General features: G+C 36.6%; 1 long non-coding RNA gene across 1 annotated transcript in view; it reads right to left on the reverse strand.

The window, feature by feature from the left end:
• LOC145538038 (uncharacterized) overlaps positions 1 to 21782 on the reverse strand; it is a 67895-nt gene that overhangs the window by 15525 nt on the left and 30588 nt on the right. Inside the window, exons 5-7 of the long non-coding RNA XR_014076595.1 lie at positions 15494 to 15547; positions 14338 to 14404; positions 10978 to 11041 (exon numbers count right to left, since the gene is read on the reverse strand). This is a non-coding gene — a long non-coding RNA (uncharacterized LOC145538038). The remainder of the gene's footprint in view (positions 1 to 10977; positions 11042 to 14337; positions 14405 to 15493; positions 15548 to 21782) is intronic.

The raw sequence follows: 21782 nt of genomic DNA on the forward strand, positions 1-21782 counted from the left end.
GATGCAACACCTTTACACCTGGCCCTCACAGGGGCAAACCCAAGTCCTCCAGGGAAGCCTCAGGAACAAACCCACAGTGGATGACCCACATGTAGAGGTGGAAATGAAACCACAATTGAAATCCAGGGGCAGTTTGGCTAAGCCTGCTGATGCTGCTAAGTCACTTCAGTCGTGTCCGACTCTTAGCGACCCCATGGACTGTAGCCTACCAGGCTCCTTCATCCATGGGATTCTCCAGGCAAGAATACTGGAGTAAGTTGCCATTTCCTTCTCCATGCAGCTAAGGAAGGAGACCCAAAACCTTCCCACCAGCTGTACAAGCTGCAGATTAAATCTACATAATCAACTAGGCAGACTCTGTGTCTATGAAATATATAAAGTGTCACTGAGAGTTCCCACAAAAGAAAACACACTAGTTCTGATAGCTGTGGACATTGAAGGCAAGAACACACAGGAGTAGGACCAGATTAGAATCTGAGCTGCCCACACAGCAGGTCCAGAGATCAGCACAGTGTTGGAGGGAATCCTAGGGAGGTAAGGTGGACTGTGCCTCCCAGCAAGGGAAAGGACAGCAGTGACTCAAGAAAAACATTATTCTTATTTTTTGACTTGTTCTGTAGAATTTTGGGGGTTTCTTTTTCTTTTTCCTTTTATTCCCCCCTCTATTGTAGTTGTCGATTTTCTTGGCAGTATGAAATCAAATTAAGCTTTTGAGCTTCCCCCCCCCCACCGTCACATTTTTTATTGTTGTTATAAACATCTGCCTCTATCTTGGGCTTTTGCAGTTCTGTGGAGTTTTCCTTTTTTTTTTTCCTTTTCACTTTATTTTTGTTGTACTGTTTTGACTTTGCTCATGGGTGTATATGTATATGTGTATATTCCATTATTTTAATTATTATTTGCCTGATTTTGTAACTGCCATTTGTCTGGGGTTCAACTTCGGTTTCTCATTTTTGCATATTTGTTTTAATATCACTTAATGCCACAACACACCACTTATGGAATCTCCATTCCTGACCAGAGATCAAGCCCCAAGCCTTTGGAGTGGGAGCACTGATTCCAAGACACTAGACTACCAGAGAACTAACCCTAGGGAGTATCAGATACTGAGAACTCACACAAATGAAACCACTTGAATATAAGACCCAGCATCACCCAACCACCAGTAGCACCCTGTGCAGGGCACCTCATCTAAACAACAAGCAAAACAAAAATACAAACCCAATCATCAGCAGACAAGATTACCACCTCATTCAACCTTGCCCATCAGAGGAAAAACAAACAAAGAAACAAACAAACAAAAACTCAGCACAAATCTCACCCTATATTAAGGTTGCACATACCACTGGATCAACCTTAGGAGGGAAGAAACCAAAAGGAAGAAAGAATTCAACCTTCTTCAAGGAAAGAATTTAACTTTCCTTGAAATATGGGGAAAAAATTTTAAAAAAAAGTAATGAAAAAGCAGAGAAATACACACAAATGAAGGAACAAACTAGAAACACAGAAGTCCAAATAAATGAAGAGGAAATAGGCAAGCTACTTGAAAAAGAATTCAGAATAATGATATTAAAGATGATAAAAAGCCTTGAAAACAAAATGGAGAAAATGCAAGAATCGATTAACAAAGACCTGGAAGAATTAAAGAATAACCATACAGAGACAAGCGACACAATTACTGAAATTAAAAATACTCTAGAAGAAATCAATAGCAGAATATCTGAATCAGAAGAACGAATCAGTGAGCTGGAAGATAAAAAGGTAGAAATAACTTCTGAAGAGCAGAATAAAGTAAAAAGAATCAAAAGAACCCAGGATAGTCTCAGAGACCTCTGGGACCATATTAAATGCACCAACATTTGAATTATAGGGGTCCCAGAAGAAGAAGAGAGAAAGAAAGGGTATTGGAAAATTTTTGAAGAGATTATAGTTGAAAATTTCCACAACATGGAAAAGGAAACAGTCAATCAAGTCCAAGAGGCACGAGTCCCATACGGGATAAACCCAAGGAGAAACATGCCAAGACACATACTAATCAAACTGACAAAGACTAAACACAAAGAGAGAATATTAAAGCAGCAAGGGAGAAGCAGCAAGTAACATACAAGGGAAATCCCATATGCTTAACAGCTGATCTTTCAGCAGAAACTCTGCAGGCCAGAAGGAAATGGCAGGATATATTCAAAGTACTGAAAGGGAAACATCTACAATCAAGATTACTGTACCCAGCAAGGATCTCATTCAAAATTGATGGAGAAATAAAAAGCTTTTCAGACAAGCAAAAGTTAGGAGAATTCAGTACCACCAAACCAGCTTTACTACAAATGTTAAAGGGACTTAAATAGTTAAGAAATACAACAGAAGAAAAATGATCTACAAAATCAACCCCAAACAATTAAGAAAATGGCAATAGGAACATACATATCAATAATTACTTTAAATGTAAATGGATTAAATGCACCAACCAAAAGACACAGACTGGCTGAATGGATCCAAAAACAAGACCCATATATATGCTGTCTACAAGAAACCCACTTCAGACCTCAAGACACATATAGACTGAAAGTGAGAGGATGGAAAAATATATTCTTTGCAAATGAGAAGCAAGAAAGCTAGAGTGGCAATCCTCATATCAGACAAAATAGACCTTAAAATAAAGAAGATTACAAGAGATAAGGAAGGACATTACATAATGATCAAAGGATTAATCAAAGAGGAAGACATAACAATTGTAAATATCTATGCACCCAACATAAGAGCACCTCAATACATAAGACAAACACTAACAGACATAAAAGAAGAAATTGACAGTAACACAATAACTGTAGGAGACTTTAACATCCTACTCACACCAATGGACAGATCATCAAAACAGAAAACTACTAAGGAAACACAAGTCTTAAAATGATAAACTAGATGAGATGGATTTCACTGATATTTTCAAGATATTTCATCCAAACACAGAAGAATACACCTTCTTCTTAAATACACATGGAACATTCTCCAGGATAGAACACATCTTGGGTCACGGGTCAAATCTCAGTAAATTTAAGAAAATTGAAATCATATCAAGCATCTTCTCCAACCACAAGGCCATGAGACTAGATATCAATTACAAGAAAAAAAATGTCAGAAAGAGAAACACATGGAGATTAAACAATACATTTCTAAATAACCAACAAGTTACTGAAGAAATCAAAAGGGAAATAAAAAAATTTCTAGACAGAAATGACAATGAAAACATGACAACTCAAAAAAACCTATGGGATGCAGCAAAAGCAGTCCTAAGAGGGAAGTTTATAGCAATACAATCCTACCTCAAGAAACAAGAAAAACATCAAATAGACAACCTAACTTTACACCTAAAACTACTGAATAAAGAAGAACAAAAAGAGCCCAAAATTAGTAGAAGGAAAGAAATCATAATGATCTGAAAGGAAATAAATGAAAAAGAAATGAAAGAAACAACAGTAAAGATTAATAAAACTAAAAGCTGGCTCTTTGAGAAGATAAGCAAAATTGGCATTCTTTTGCCACACTCATCAAGAACAAAAGAGAGAAGAATCACATCAACAAAACAGAAATGAAAAAGGAGAGGTTACAACAGACAATGCAGAAATACAAAGGATTATAAGAGACTATTATGAACAACTGCTGCTGCTGCTGCTGCTGCTGCTAAGTCGCTCCAGTCGTGTCCGACTCTGTGCGACCCCAAAGACGGCAGCCCACTAGGCTCCGCCGTTCCTGGGATTCTCCAGGCAAGAATACTGGAGTGGGTTGCCATTTCCTTCTCCAGTGCATGAAAGGGAAAAGTGAAAGTAAAGTCGCTCAGTCGTGTCCGACTCTTAGCGACCCCATGGACTATAGCCTACCAGGCTCCTCCATCCATGGCAATAAAATAGATAACCTGGAAGAAATGGACAGATTCTTAGAAAAGTTCAATCTTCCAAGACTGAACCAGGAAGAAATAGAAATTATGAACAACAAAATTACAAGCACAGAAATTGAAGCTGTGATCAGAAATCTCCCCAAAAACAAAAGCCCAGGACCAGATGGCTTCACAGGAGAATTCTATCAAACATTTAGAGAAGAGCTAATGCCTATTGTTCTAAAACTCTTTCAAAAAATTGAAGAGGAAGGAACACTTCCAAACTCATTCTAAGAGGCCACCATCACCCTGCTACCAAAACCAGACAAATGCAACGCACAAAAAAGAAAACTACAGGCCAATATCATGGATGAACATTGATGCAAAAATCCTCAACAAAATTTTAGCAAACAGAGCTCAGCAACATATCAAAAAGCTCATACACCATAATCAAGTTAGGTTTATTCCAGGGATGCAAGGATTCTTCAATATATGCAAATCAATCAATGTGATACACCATATTAATAAATTGAAAGATAAAAACCAACAGATAATCTCAATAGATGCAGAAAAAGCCTTTGACAAAATTCAGCACCCATTTATTATTAAAACTCTTCAAAAAATGGGCTAAAAGGAACCTACCTCAACATAGTAAAGGCCATATATGATAAGCCTATAGCAACATTATTCTCAATGGTGAAAAACTGAAAGCATTCCCAAGATCAGGAATAAGACAAGGGTGTCCACTTTCACCACTATTCAACATAGTTCTGGAAGTCCTAGCTACAGCAATCAGAGAAGAAAAAGAAATAAAAGGAGTCCAGATAGGAAAAGAAGTAAAGCTCTCACTGTTTGCAGATGACATGATACTGAACTTAGAAAACCTAGTATCAGAAAATTACTAGAACTAATCAGTGAATTTAAAAAGTTTCAGGATACAAAATCAATACACAGAAATCACTTACATTTCTAAGTGCTAACAATGAAAAATCAGAAATGGAAATTAAGGAATCAATCCCATTCACCATTGCAACAAAAAGAATTAAATATCTAGGAATAAACCAACCTAAGGAGACAAAAGAACTGTACACAGAAAATTATAAGACACTAATGAAAGAAATCAAACAGGACATAAACAGATGGAGAGATATTCCATGTTCCTGGGCAGGAAGAATCAATATTGTGAAAATGACTATATTACCAAATGCAATCTACAGATTCAATGTGATCCCTATCAAATTACCAATGGGATTTTTCACAGAACTAGAACAAAAAATTTGACAATTCATATGGAAACACAAAAGACCCCAAATAGCCAAAGCAATCTTGAGAAAGAAGAATGCAACTGGAGGAATCAATCTTTCTGACTTCAGATTATACTTCAAAGCTACAGTCATCAAAATGCTATGGTACTGGCACCAAAACAGAAATATAGACCCATGGAACAAGATAGAAAGCCCAGAAATAAACCCATGCACCTCCTTTTGACAAAGGAGGCAAGAATATACAATGGGGCAAAGACAGCCTCTTCAATAAATGGTGCTGGGAAAACTGGACAGCTACATGTAAAAGAATGAAATTAGAACACTTCCCAAAAACATATACAAAGATAAACTCAAAATGGATTAAAGACCTAAATGTAAGCCCAGAAACTACAAAACTCTTAGAGAAAAACATAGGCAGAATGCTTCATATCATAAATCAAAGCACAATCCTCTATGACCCACTTCCTATGGAAATAAATAATGGCAATAAAGTAAATAATGGAAATAAAAACAAAAGTAAACAAGTGGGACCTGATTAAACTTAAAAGCTTTTGCACAGAAAACGACACTATAAGCATGATGAAAAGACAAATCTCAGAATGGGAGAAAATAATAACAAATGAAACAACAGACAGAGGATTAATTTCCAAAATATACAAGCAGCTCATACAACTCAATATCAGAAAAACAAACAAACCAACCAAAAAGTGGGAAAAGACCTAAACAGACATTTCTCCAAAAAAGATGTAAAGATGTCTAACAAACACATGAAAAGATGCTCAACATTGCTCATTATTAGAGAAATGCAAATCAAAACTACAATGAGATATCAGCTCATATCAGTCAGAATGGCCATCCTCAAAAAGTCTACAAACAATAAATGCTGGAAAGGATGTGGAGAAAAGGGAATGCTCTTACACTCTTGTTGGGAATGTAAATTGATACAGGCACTATGGAAGACGGTATGAAGATTCCTTAAAAAACTAGGAAGAAAACCACCATATGACTTAGCAATCCCACTCCTAGGCATATGCCCTGAGAAAACCAAAATTGAAAAAGACACATGTATCCCAAAGTTCATTACAGCACTATTTACAATAGCTAGAACATGGACGCAATCAGGAAGTCCATTGACAGATGAATGGATAAAGAAGCTGTGCTACATATATACAATGGAATATTAGTCAGCCATAAAAAGGAACACATTTGAGTCAGTTCTAATGAGGTAGATGAACCTAGAACCTATTATGTAGAGTGAAGTAAGTCAGAAAATGAAAGATAAATACAGTATTCTAACACATATATATGGAATCTAGAAAAATAGTACTAAAAAAATTTACAGGGCAGCAATGGAGAGACAGACATAGAGAATAGACATACGGACATGGGGAGAGGGGAACAGAGGATGAGATGTATGAAAAGAGTAACAGGGAAACTTACATTACCATATATAAAATAGATCGCCAATGTGAATTTGCTATATGGCTCAGGAAACTCAAACATGGGCTCTGTACCAACCTAGAGCGGTGGGATGGGGTGGGAGGTGGGAGGGAGGTTCAAAAGGAAAGGTATATGTGTATACCTATGGCTGATTCATGTTGAGGTTTCACAGAAAACCACAATATTCTGTAAAACAACTATTCTTCAATAAAAAAAAATTAAAAAAATAAAAACACTTCAAAAAAAAAATTACTCTGACCAAGTGGAAATGCAAACAAAAGTACAGTAATAGTAGCTGGTTCAGTTCAGTTCAGTCGCTCAGTTGTGTCCGACTCATAGCGACCCCATGAATCGCAGCACGCCAGGCCTCCCTGTCCATCACCAACCTGCCGTAGTTTACCCAAACTCATGTCCATTGAGTCGGTGATGCCATCCAGCCATCTCATCCTCTGTTGTCCCCTTCTCCTCCTGCCCTCAATCCTTCCCAGCATCAAGGTCTTTTCTAATGAGTCAACTCTTTGCATGAGGTGGCCAAAGTATTAGAGTTTCAGCTTCAGCATCAGTCCTTCCAATGAACACCCAGGACTGATGTCCTTTAGGATGGACTGGTTGGATCTCCTTGCAGTCCAAGGGACTCTCAAGAGTCTCCTCCAACACCACAGTTCAAAAGCATCAATTCTTCAGGCTCAGCTTTCTTCCCAGTCCAACTCTCATATCCATACACGACCACTGGAAAAACCATAGCCTTGACTAGACGGACCTTTGTTGGCAAAGTAATGTCTCTGCTCTTTCATATGCTATCTAGGTTGGTCACAACTTTCCTTCCAAGGTGTAAGCGTCTTTTAATTTCATGGCTGCAATCACTCTCTGCAGTGATTTTGGAGCCCAAAAAAATAAAGTCTGACACTGTTTCCATTGTTTCCCCATCTATTTCCCATGAAGTGATGGGACCAGATGCCGTGATCTTAGTTTTCTGAATGTTGAGCTTTAAGCCAACTTTTCCACTCTCCTCTTTCACTTTCATCAAGAGGCTCTTTAGTTCTTCTTCACTTTCTGCCGTAAGGGCGGTGTCATCTGCGTATCTGAGGTTATTGATACTTCTCATGGCAATCTTGATTCCAACTTGTGCTTCATCCAGCCCAGTGTTTCTCATGATGTACTCTGCATATAAGTTAAATAAGCAGGGTGACAATATACAGCCTTGACGTACTCCTTTTCCTATTTGGAACCAGTCTGTTGTTCCATGTCCAGTTCTAACTGTTGCTTCCTGACCTGTATACAGGTTTCTCAAGAGGCAGGTCAGGTGGTCTGGCATTCCCATCTCTTTCAGAATTTTCCACAGTTTATTGTGATCCACACAGTCAAAGGCATTGGCATAGTCCACCTCATTAGAACTGACTCAAATGCATTCCTTTTTGTGGCTGAGTAATAATCCATTGTGTATATGTAGCACAGCTTCTTTATCCATTCATTTGTCAATGGACTTCTAGGTTGCTTCCATGTTCTAGCCTTGTAAATAGTGCTGCAATGAACTTTGGGATACATGTGTCTTTTTCAGTTTTGGTATCCTCAGCGTATATGCCTAGGAGTGGGATTGCTGGGTCATATGGTGGTTTTATTCCTAGTTTTTTAAGGAATCTCCATACCGTCTTCCATAGTGCCTGTATCAATTTACATTCCCCAAGAGTGTAAGAGCATTCCCTTTTCTCCACATCCTCTCCAGCATTTATTGTTTGTAGACTTTTTGAGGATGGCCATTCTGACTGATGTGAGCTGATATCTCACTGTAGTTTTGATTTGCATTTCTCTAATAATGAGCAATGTTGAGCATCTTTTCATGTGTTTGTTAGCCATCTGTACATCTTCTTTGGAGAAATGTCTGTTTAGGTCTTTTCCCACTTTTTGATTGGTTTGTTTGTTTTTCTGATATTGAGTTGTATGAGCTGCTTGTATATTTTGGAAATTAATCCTCTGTCTGTTGTTTCACTTGCTATTGTTTTCTCCCATTCTGATCTGCTGGTTTTAATAACCTTGTAATCATATGCAGTGGTGTCTCATAGGCTTGGTTAAGCATGGGTCTTAGCTTTTTGTTGTTGTTGTTGCTATTCTACTGGATGTTTTGTAGCATTTTTGGAGAATATAAGGATGAATTAAAATTTAGATAGCCACTTTTGTCGTACAGAGATCTGGAAAGGTCACATACATTTTAACTATAACAAAATTGTGTGGTTAACTTGAGAATTTAATAGTTTTACATCTGATCTTACTAAACCATGAAAAATAACTTGCACCACAGAAACTAGTCAGTTGAGCTCTGAGAAGATATTTTAAACCTTGCAGAAACATATTTGTTTTTCACTATTTGTTTTTACTTTTTTTCAAGTATGATAGTTTCTAGCAGGTCTATATCATATTGCAAACTTTTCAAAGTACATTCTATATGTCAACTACATACTTTAGCTTATACTGAGCGAGCTCGCTAGTTGCATTGTGGTGAAGAAAATGGTGGTAATCCCTTAAAAAAACAAAAATTCTGCCAATTATCACCTTGTGAAACAAGCTTTAAATAATGGCAAAATTATCTTCACAAAACTATTCTTAACATATTTTTAGTTTGTTAGTGATTGAAATTTTATTCAGGAGTGTATCGCAGACTACTATTTTCTATATCCAATATTCTAGACTTTCTTTGAGAGCAAAGGGGATATTAAAGTTGTTTGAATAGCCAGGGAAACATATGTGGTAATTTAATTGTCTGTTCCAGTTCTCATTCAGTTCATCATTTCACACAGGCAGAAATTTGATCCTTGCTTCTCAGTGGGGCTGATTACAATGTTAAAGAGCTTCAGTTTGCTTTCCAAGAATCATTTTTATTACCATCATTTTGTGACAGTGGAAATTGAGGTGGAAACTAGAACAAGTGGAAAATTATGATGGTTCCTTTAATTTTAGTAATAATAATAGACTGAGATGTTTTTAAGAGTTCTATGATGTTAATGTGTTCTATAGAGTGTTCCTTCCATCAAGGTGTTAATTTCCTTGCCTTCACTTAAAAGAAAACAGAGAATAAATAAAAGTGACATTCTCTTATATCCAACTGTTAGGCTATCAAAGGAAGCAAAATAAAAGGAAGGAATCATTTCTTTCAAAAAGAAATGATTGTACACTATATAAAGAGAAAAGCACACAGAGTGATAATGAAATGAAAAATTATATACCAACTTGGAAATTAGTGAGGAGAAAAATGATGACAGCTAAAATTCATGTGAGCTTTGTGAGTCTCTGCCAATGTATTTTAAACAATTATTATGGTTGGAGAAATGTTATATTTAACCACTAACCCCAATATCATCAAGAAATATAGATATAGGATCAAAGCCACAGTGTAATACTGATCTCCTAGCACTCAATAACACCTAGAAGTAGGTACTCAGTGTGTTTTTCCACTATAATATTCCTAAAACCAGATACTATACCCAGGGAGTAATACTAAGTTCCACAATATTTTATGGTAAACGTGATAAGTTATAAAATTCAGGATAATAATAAACAGGTACTATTCAATGAAATATTTTTTAAATCAGCATGTTTCTGGCTTAAATAAAAGAAGTATACCAACATAAAATAATCTATAATTCAAATGGTTAGTGATACTCATTAGATTTCTATGAAACCAAGGCAAATGAGTGATCGAAAAACAAGTCTATCCCTCTTTACAGTCTTTTTTATTCTATTAATAAAGTATGCTACATTGAATGCTATCATGTTTTAGGCACCAGTCAATAAAGACAAGGTAACAGACTAAGCAGACTTGCTTCTTAGACCCACTCAGTTGGAAAATTTACAGAAAATGAAGAAAATATACACCAAGAATATGCAAATCAAGAATGTCCCATATGAGAATACTGGAGCAAGCACAGTAGAATATCATGGAGAGACCACTGATAAAGTTTTATTACATTCATGGTGGGTAATTTTAGGATTATCCAGGGTTTTAATTCCTTATTGTCTAGTTCTAGAAAGATATTTTTACTTGGATGTAATTTAAAGAGTATGGATTTTGAAGTCAAGTAGACATGTATTCAAATTTTGACTCTTCTTCATCTATTAATTGTTTATTTTTAGAAATTTATTCAGTTATACTAAGCCACATTTTCCCCATTGTATAAAATTTATTAATGTTTTGATTATTATACTCCTATTAAGATTAAAAGCACTAACATGTGTAAAGAGCCTAGTTGAACCTTCTTAGTAAGTCTTTATTGTTAGCTACCTTCACTTTGTTACTGAAGGCAAGAATTCTAGCAGAGGAAAACATGGCATGTTCTACTTATTCCATCTAATTTATTTCATCCATGGAAATAAAATGCTTTCATGTTAAATATTACATGTTTTAAGAATTACCTTTCAAAAGATCAGGATAGCAGGATTTTCTCAGGTAAGGTTGAAGTTCCAATAATAGAGGTAGCTGTAATCCATCAAATTCAATAAGCTTCAATATTCTATGCAAATAATCTTAATTTTCCATATTCCATGTAAGTCACACTATCCCTCTTAAGTCATGAGTAGCTAAAGATCAGGTTATCATATTATCTTTTGCTATATCACTGATACCTAGAATATATCCAAGATAATGAAACACAATATACAATATTATCCTCTTTTCTCTCTCATTATGTATATATGCATCTAGATTTATAAATCATTGATTACATTGCACTTTTCCCATATACTCTAGCAATGCCTATGCATTTTAATAATAACCTAAAAGAAAGAGAGAAAAACAACTTTACTTGTAGTTTTACAGGAAGTAATTTGCAAACCAGACACCTGAGCTTGGACTCACTGTGTCAGTACTATAACACACTAAAGAGCCTACCAGCAGGGCTGAAAACTTGGCCTAAAAAAAAAGCATAGATATTCTGAATTTGTTACTCTAGGCTTGGTATCTTGCCAGGAAGAACTTTAAGCAGTTCAGATCATTTAGGGAAAGGCAGTCAGCTGAAACAAAGCTGGCAGAATAGGTCACTAAGTCCAAAATATCAACATGGGTAAGAGGGAGTTAAAAGTCAGGGAAGCCAGTGAGGACAAAAGCAGGCAAGAAGCTGGATGGAGGACATTCCCAGGTACTAAACATCCAGTGAACAGCATGCAGTGTGCATGTGAAGTAATGATTATGCAGATCCTGGTACAAAGGAATGCTATCTCAACCAGGAGGGTTTCTGCTCATACAGCAAAAAGTATCTGGGCAAGCTGACAATTTCCTTCAATAGCAGAGGACTTTGTGGTGTACGTGTCGTGTTAGGGAAGCCAAATGTTCAGATACAACTAGGATGCTTTGAGCTGAGCAACTAGTGTCAGGAGCAAACCAATTAAGAAACCACTTAACTTCTCTTACATTTATTTTCTGAGCCAGAAATGCTTGGTGAAAAGATTGCAAGATTAGTCCCATTAATAGGATCTTGAGGACTTACTTCTAGTTTCTTTATTCTCCTTGTTAAAGGAGGTTAAAAAAAAGCAGAGACATTATTTTGTTGACAAAGGTCCATATGGTCAAAGCTCTGGTCCTTCCAGTAATCATGTATGGATGTGAGAGTTGGACTATAAAGAAGGCTGAGCACTGAAGAATTGATGCTTTTGAACTGTAGTGTTGGAGAAGACTCTTGAGAGTCCCTTGGACTGCAAGGAGATCCAACCAGTCCATCCTAAAGGAAATCAGTCCTGAATATTCATTGGAGGGACTGATTCTGAGCTGAAGTTCCAATACTTTGGCCACATGATGTGAAGAACTGATTCTTTAGAAAAGACCCTGATTCTGGTAAAGATTGAAGGCAGGAGGAGAAGGGGATGACAGAGGACACAATGGTTGGATGGCATCACCAACTCATTGGACAGGAGTATGAGCAAGCTCTGGAAGACGGTGGAGAACAGGGAAACCTGGTGTGCTGCGTCCATGGGGTTGCAAAGAATTGGACACGACTGAGTGACTGAACAGCAAAGGTGGTTTACTTGACTAAAATCTCTGTGATCGCATAGACTGAAACTTCTCATTCTCATTTTTTTATTATGAATGTCTTATATGATTATGCCAAGTGTAGTTGTTGCTCCAAACATATTATGAAATAGAATAATTATTTTTGACAGGGAAAATGTCCTCTTATCTCTTGTCTTTTCTGCATCTAAATAGAGGCCCTTGATTGGCTCAAGAGAGTTCAAAATGTCATTTTTAAGTATGTTTAGGTTATTATAAAATAGCAAATCTCTATATTCATTTTTTTATGTGGCATCAGTGCAAATGCTTTTTGGCATATGAAAACTAAACACTGTATTCTAATACATAGGAAGAGCCAGGTCATTTATATCCTACTTAGTAACAGTATAAATAATGAGATACTAAATGTTCACACACAAAACTGATAAAAACCTTAAAAGAGAAATTCGAAAAGAAGTTATAAAGGATTTTTATTCTACCTTTCTTAGAGAAAAGTGCTGTTTATTATGCTTGTGAGTAGTTTTGGTAGTGAAAATAGAGTTGGAAAAAGGATAGGGCAATATAAAATGGAATGTCATCTCTTCCTGTGTTTTATTTTCTTATGGGGTGGGGGAAAACAGGAGGGCAAATCATACAAATGTTATAGCAATAATAAAAACATGATTTATTTCAGTCTCTTTTTAAAATGCCATTCTGCTTCAGTCAGAGAGTGAGATGGTCATGTAAACAAATTAGGAACCTGATGATACAACTTTTCAAAAAGAAATGATTGCTACAGGTTAAGTAAGTATGCACATTCATAATGCAAGCTGTGTTTTCTCTAGCTATACATATAGACGTTTATGGTGAAATATTACTATATAATATTTATGAGACCACACACAAACAGAATTCCTGAAATCATAGGATATTGCAACCTGGACTGCTGCCTTGCATTTAGGCCAACATTTGGGGGCTTAAGATGGTTAATTTTATGTGTCAACTTGGCAAGGCCATGGCTCCCAGATATATGGTCAAACATGAGTCTAGATGTTTCCATGAAGGTATTTTTTAGATAGGCTTAACATTTATTCAGCCAACTTTGAGTAAAGCAGATTACCTTCTATAATGTGGGTGGGCCTCATTCAATCCGTTAAAGACCTTAGGAGAAGAGGTTCCTGGAAGAAGGAGGAATTCTGTCTCCAGACTGCCTTTGGCCTCCAGAGACAACATGAATGCTTTCTTTAGTCATCAGTATGCTGGACTGCTTGGCACATTTTGGACTTGCTAGCATGTTTCAGAATGGAATGACACATTTGAAAGTCACTTACACAATTTCCTATTAATATTAGTTCTTGGATATGAACACTTCCAGTCATTAAATCAACTCATTGTCATTCAGAACTCATTTCCTGTAGTGCTTTTGGAAATTCTGACTACGAGCTCATCTTTAGCAGGAGTTATTTTTTTGGTGGAGATTCCTTATACCTTGTAATCTCAGATTCAAAGTTCCCCGACAAGGCATTTTCCAAGTTTTCCCTTCAGAACGGGTTCCAGACCAGTTTTTACATTCAGCTTTGTTCTGGGATAAATAGTATCAACTTCACATTGAGGCATAACCTTTGCATTTGGATTTTTCTCAGATGACCCTATTTCCATGTCTGTATGTGTAGGATTTAGCCAATTTCTCTTATATAACTTGCATTTGAAATGGTGCACTGATATTAAGGTGACACACAATTCTATATGGTTCTTTTTGATAAGTTACATTTGAGAAGAATGGAGAAACTTACCAGGCAGAGGGCACTGCAAGTGTAATATGCTTGGAGTGTTGGAGGAGCAGCAAAGAGTCACGTGTGGCTAGAACATAATGAAAATGAGTGTCAGATTGATGAGATCATGTTAGAAGAGTAGTAGAAGACAGTTCGTGTAAAGTCTTGTGTGCTATCCTTGTATGCAAGGAGGAAAGCAGAGAGAGAGAGGATGGTGGCTCAGAAGAGGGATGTAACAGTGGAAATGGTGAGGAGCTTTCAGAAAGTGGATATATTTTAAAGTTAAAATTTGCTGTTGGGACGAGTATGAGTTTTTAAAGAAAAGAGAGGATTTAATTTTAGGAATTTTATAGTTATGTAATCTCGGGATACTAATTTTAACTTTTGTAGGTATGTTTTCTCATTCTGTGTGTGTGTGTGTGTTTTGTTTTGTTTTTTGTTTTCTCATTTATGAAACCTATTTTACAGTAGCCACTAGCTACATACAAATATGGCTATTTACATTAAAATTAAAGCTAATTAAATAGAATTAAAATTCAGTTCATGAGTAATATTAGGCACATTTCAAGTGCTCAGTAGCTACATGCATAGAACATTTCCATCATTGCAGCCACCTTTATTGGAATGTGCTGGACCAGAATGTTTTTAAAGTCCCCCTCTACACAAAATTTAATAATTAAATAAACTAGTGGAACAATAATGGACTTACATTATGCTATTTGTCAGTTAGCTTATCTTGGCCAATATGCAGGCTTGTTTAGGTTGTCAGTAGTGCTTACTGAATTCATTTGAGCCAGTACAGAAAATCACAAATGACCTGAACTGAAGGCTAACAGCCACAATAGGAAAAAACAGGTTGGGGGAATGTGAGACATCAAGAAGAAGAATGGTCAGCTCTTGAAAACTGATGAGTTAGGAAGTTGAGAAAGAAGTAGAGGTCAACTAGAAGTTTACAACTGCTGTGGAAAGGAGAAAATGGGTCAGGAGAAAGAGCAGTAATGGGCCAGATGGGAAGTTGTAGCCCTCACAGTGCAGGCGAGTACTCTGAATGCTAAAATCCAGTCTACAAGTGATAGTGCTCTCAAAGAGACCAGGAAGAATAGAGACAAAGAGAAATGATGTAAAGCAATTGATTGATTTTATGGAAATCATCTTAATTATCCAGAATTGCTCTTACTCTAATATAGTTACCAGGAAATACATTTCCTCCTCTAATGGGGCATTTGACAACCTACAGAAAGAAAATGTTGAGGTCAGCTTGCAGATGTCACTTCATTTAACAAAGAGGCAGTTCAGGCCCTAGTGATGACAGTTGTTACTAGTATTTTCTATTATTAGCAAATAATTACCATTTTTTTTCCCTACTGGTGGAGAGTTAACTTACTAACTACATAAGCCATTCCTCTCACTTCTGTTTTTGTTACAACATTGGCCTCCATATTAAGTTATAGCTCTATTATCTTAGCTCCTCCTTAAGGAATAATCATTTAAAAACTCCTTATAATCAACATTCTACCTTAAAACTGCAAATAAAGGAACAGAATTCAATTCAGTGAATTTCTGCCTACACAGTAAAAAATGAGAGTAAGAGATGGAAGAAACCTTAGCAAAAAAAGTATTCCATTTTACCTTTCATTTTACAGATGGGGGTCCTAAGACTCAGGAAGTATAACATTTCACCCAAGTTACATAGCTAGCTCATGGCAGAACAGAAGCTAAAACTAAATTCTCTTGACACCTACCCATTCAACTAGTTTGTTACCAAATCACCATTATCATCAACACCATCATCAATTACAGTTTTTGAGTGCTTATTATGTGTCAGTACCACTTCCTTTAAATTTTTAGCTCTTCAACTAGTTCCAGATCATGGTTACAATTAACTTCTCATGCATTATCTCATTTCATTCTTGTAAAATGCTATGAGGCAAACTCTATCATTATACCTTTTTTTAGAGATGGGGAAACCAAGGCACAGAAGGTGAATGCTAAAGTTTAATGATCCCCATTCTGCACATTTTCCTACATATATTCATAATCTCATAATTTCTTTAATTTCTTTAATTTTTTTTCTCACAGTGTTTGCTGTTTCAATAATAATAATACCTTATCCATTTCTTGAGCAGAATAATACATCTTCCCTGAATCCAAGGAACCTATATCCTACTGGCTGACACTTCCACCTAAACCAATAATTACTACATTCTGAGAATATGTTTTATAATATATTTTTATCAAGTGCATATATGAACTGCAGCAAATGAATTATCTTACTAGCTGGGGAGACGGAGGAAATGCCCTTGAATTTTGCTTTCAAGAAAACATATACAGGGCTGAAAAGTGGGGGGATGCATTCCAGATCCCAGGCCAAAATTAGCTCACCTGGGCAAGATGTGCATAATAAGATATTTGGTTGAAAGGGATTAATCTGGAAATAATCTTTGGTGTGTATCTATTTTTCTTCTTTAAATTCCTGTATATTCAGCTACTACCTCTTAAAATACATAATAAAATGTATACATTGTATAAATTGCTAAACTAAATTGAAAATGTATTGATCGATTGAATACAACTATTTTTGCACTTTTCTGTCAAATGTATGCAGGGTTATGTGTCGAAATATTTTAGTCTAACAAACAAGGAAAAACCTTGGAATTCTTAAACTACTTTACGCATATTAGCAATAAATTATGCATTCCCAGTTGGCATCTGTTTATTAAATAATTCTCTTAGTTTAAATTTTGTCAAATATCTTTCTCCAATAATTGATAAAATCTCCTGACAGTCAATGAAATGAAATAAACCAAATTCATTTTCTTTTTTTCCATCCTTCCTCCTTGTCTTCCTATTCCTCTCTCCTTTCCTTCTACTAACTAACCTCTCTGCCCGCCAAGATGAGAACAGGAGGGGTTTGAGATATACCAAAGATGTTATTAATTTATTCTGTGTTATATAACAGTGTCAGAATTGATAGAACATTTTAGATGACTGAAACACATGATTCTTATATTTAAGAGCCCTGGGAAGTTTTTAACAGAGCTCTAGTTTTTTAAAAAAGACTATTAACTCTCCTTCCGTCCTTTTTCTGCCATCTGCTCCCAATTCTTTTTACCAATATTGCTACAAAAATTGAGGAAAATACATTCTCACTGAGTTCAAGCAGGGCTCTCCTGTAGTTCACTTTTATTGTCTTGATAACACAGTTCTAAAATACACCATGTGTTTTTGCTCTTCAGTTACTTTGAGGCAAGGCACAATTGGTGAATTGGCTGTCAAGTGGTTTTCAAAGGAGTCACTGCTTGTGCCCTGATAGAGAGATGAGAGCGCAAGACCCAAATGGTAAATATTTAACAATGGGGAATTCTCCTTCCCTTGCTTGTACTCTGGCAAAGATTTGTAATACTAATAATCAGCTTTAATTAATAGGTGGTTGTGCCTGAAGTCACAAGTCTCCCAACAACAACAAATTACATACACATCTTATTAAACCTTTTATTGTTGATGTCTCTTTTGCTGCAATAATGTACTCATCCTAAGATATGAACACAATAAACATTACCTGATCCATCATAGATGCTGAAAATTTGTTGAATGAACAAATATATAAATAAATGAAGGCTGAACCCTACTACAACTTTATGAGTGATTGTATTCCACTATTTATGTAATAACAAAATTGCCAGGTTTGATGAGGATGACAATGATAATAGCAAAGTAAATCCCCTGCATTTTAGATTGTATTGTGATTTGCAAAATATCTTCACAAATATCGATTCAACCACTTTTCATAGAGAAAGGAGAGTTACGCTCCCTTATGTATTTACAGGTCATTAGTATTGGTAACTCATATCCAGGTAAGTCTCTTTTTCACTGGTTCTAGAACTTTTTAAATCATACTAAATTGTAACCATAATGGTTTATCTTGAGCTGAAAGGTGTTCAGGAGTGAGGAGGTTTCCTGATGTTAAACATGAAAGGTTTTATTTAAAGGAGGCAGTAGGAGAAAAGAGAATATTATCATCAAAAATATTAACTGTCTATCTACAATTCCAGCTTCTGGAATTTCAACTGAGCTATTTCAAATCCTAAAAGATGATGCTATTAAAATGCTGCATTCAACATGCCAGCAAATTTGGAAAACTCAGCAGTGGCCACAGGACTGGAAAAGGTCAGTTTTCATTCCAACCCCAAAGAAGGGCAATGCCAAAGAATGTTCAAACTACCGCACAATTGCACTCATTTCACATGAGAGCAAGGTCATGTGCAAAATCCTTCGAGCTAGGCTTCAACAGTATGTGAACCAAGAACTTCCAGATGTACAATCTGGATTCAGAAAAGAAAGATGAATCAGACATCAAATTGCCAACATCCATTGAATCACAGAAAAAGCAAAGGGATTCCAGAAATAACATCTACTTCTGCTTCATTGACTATGCTAAAGCCTTTGACTGTGTGGATCATAAAAAACTGTGGAAAATGCTTCAAAAGATGGGAATAATAGACGACTTTACTACCTCCTGAGAAACCCGTGTGCAGGTCAAGAAGCAATAGTTAAAGGACGGACATGGAACAACAGACAGGTTCAAAACTGGGAAAGGAGTACGTCAAGGCTGTATATTGTCATCCTGCTTATTTAATTCATATGCAGAGTACATCATGTGAAATGCTGGGCTGGATGAAGCATAAGCTGGAATCAAGATTGCCTGGAGAAATATAAATAACCTCAGATATACATATGATACCACCCTTATGGCAGAAAGTGATAAAGGAACTAAAGAGCCTCTTTATGAAGGTGGAAAATGAGAGTGAAAAAGCTGACTTAAAACTCAACATTCACAAAACAAAGATCATGGCATCACTTCATGGCAAAAAGATAAGGAAACAATGGAAACAGTGACAGACTTTATTTTCTTGGGCTCCAAAATCACTGCAGATGGTGACTGAAGCCATGAAATTAAAAGACGCTTACTCCCTGTAAGAAAAAATATGGCAAACCTAGACAGCATATTAAAAAGCAGACATTACTTTGCTGACAAAGATCCATCTAGTCAAAGCTATGGTTTTTCCAGTAGTCATGTACAGATGTGAACTGGACCATAAAGAAGGCTGAGTGCTGAAGAATTGATGCTTTTGAGCTGTACAGTTGGAGAAGACTCTTGAAAACCCCTTGGACTGCAAGGAGATAAAACCAGTCAATCCTAAAGGAAATCAACCCTGAATATTCATTGGAAGGACTGATTTTTGAAGTTCCAATACTTTGGCCATCTGATCCAAAGGCCTGACTCATTGGAAGAGACCCTGACGCTGGGAAAGATTGAAGGCAGGAGGAGAAGGGAATGACAGAGGATGAGTATGTTCAATGGCATCGGCATCGCTGACTCAATGGACATGAATTTGAGCAAGCTCCAGGAGTTGGTGATGGACAGGGAAACCTGGTGTGCTGCAGTCCATGGGGGTCACAAAGAGTCAGACACGACTGAGTGATTGAACAACAACAACAACTTCTACAATGCTGTGTAAACACTATGACAAACAGTATACTCCTTGAACAACTTATAAGCAGTTACCAGAATCTTATCACTGGGGGCAGACAGAGAAGAATGAAAGAAAAGTTACTTTTGAAAGCAATTAATGTATACTTCAGTGTTCTGTTTTTGGCAGTTTAATTAATATTTGGTTTGAGAGATAACCTGTTTGCTCTTAACAGTTTAAAGCATCATTTCCTAAAGTTTATTATGCAGGATGGAGATTGTTGTAACTAAATGTGATCAGCATGGAGATAGGCTCTCTCCATAAGGAAGGACTTGTGTCTGGGCTACAGGAAGTGCCGGGGGCAGGTAGCATTCATTAGATTTCCTCCCACTCTCTGCTCCTTCTGGGTGGGCCTCAGTTGCAGAGAACTGGGTTCTTGGTCTCCTCCATCTGGTGACTGAGTTAGGACACTTTCCCTGGCACCCTAGAACACTCTTTCAATGTCTACATCAGGGAGTACAACACAGGACATCAGAAAAATGACTACTTACTAAACGTTTGTGAAATCATCCAGGTTTTTCCTTCTGAATTCTTAGAACCTATAACATGCCTGTATACATCAAGAATCTCTGAGACCAGACTCTGCTGTGCAGCATTTCCCAATGCTGTGACTTTTTTCCCCCAGGAACATTTAATCAGATTATTGCTCTGCAAAAAATCGGTTAGAGAATTAGCATAGGAATTTTCCTGGTCCACTGCAGGTTGATTTCTCAGCCGTGAACACAGATAAATAGTTTTGAACATATTACTTTTTGCTGTACCACCTGTTGGGGAATAATGAGTTTTCTTTCTGCCCATTAATAAAATTGTGTCTGATTTTTTTTTCCTATATCTATCTTTTGTGAGCCACAAAGGGACACCTTCTTCATCTTATACCTCTCCTATTTTCCCAGGGTGAATTCAAATTGTTCTTAGGTGCTTCTCTGTACTTCAAGCAACCCCTAACTCCCCTCCACACTCTTGGTTGCAGTGCTGCCAAACTAGCTGTGTTTACATTGTCTTTGAAAGTGAAAGCGCCAATCTCTCAGTCTTGTCTGACTCTTTGTGACCAAATAGATTGTAGCCAGCCAGGCTCCTCTGTCAATGGACTTCTCCAGGCAAGAATACTGGTTGTGGGTTGCCGTTCCCTTCTCCAGGGGATCTTCCCAACCCAGGGATTGAACCTGGGTCTTCTGCATTGCAGGCAGATTTTTTACCATCTGAGCCACCAGGGACTTCTATCATAACTTTAGTTTTTATTAGTAAGTTTTTATTTCAGACTTAGAGAAGATACAAGAATAGTATCAAAAATCTATATAGTATTTCCCCAGGTTCAATTATTGCCAATCTATTGCTCCATTTGCTTGCCACATGCCCTCTCTTTCTCTCTCTTTCTCCATTATTAAATATCTATATGTGAGTGTACATACGTACATATAGATGTGTGTATTTTTTCTGAATAATTTGATAATAAACTGTTTGGGTGTGTATTTGATAAGAGTAACAATTTCTTACATACCCATAGTATAGTTCCCAACTTCAGTAGATTTATCATTGATCCAACAACTCTATCTTATTTACTATCCATATTCCAATTTTGTCAGTTGATATAGTAATGTCCCTTAGAGCACTGTGTTCTCAGTGAGAAGGCCCTTACTGATTATGGAAAAATTAACAGAGAGGTAAGAATTTCATTGTAACTGTTTTTGTTTTTTTTTTTAATATTGAATCTGGAGTGAAAACATCACCAGCTAGTTTTCCTTGAACAGTTGGCATGTACTAGGCACTTTTACGTAGATAATCTTGTTTAATCCTCTCAATAAGGCTATAAAGTAGCAGCGTCCCATTCAGTAACTGCTAGAACTGGAACTGAGGGAGTTTAAGTGACTTGCCTAGAAGAGCAAATAAGAGATGACTGATCCATTAAGTTAGCCCTCGAGGTGTTTATCTTTTCAT

Source organism: Giraffa tippelskirchi, chromosome 1, assembly GCF_054371585.1.
Source record: "Giraffa tippelskirchi isolate mGirTip1 chromosome 1, T2T-mGirTip1v1.2.pri, whole genome shotgun sequence".
NCBI lineage: Eukaryota > Metazoa > Chordata > Mammalia > Artiodactyla > Giraffidae > Giraffa > Giraffa tippelskirchi.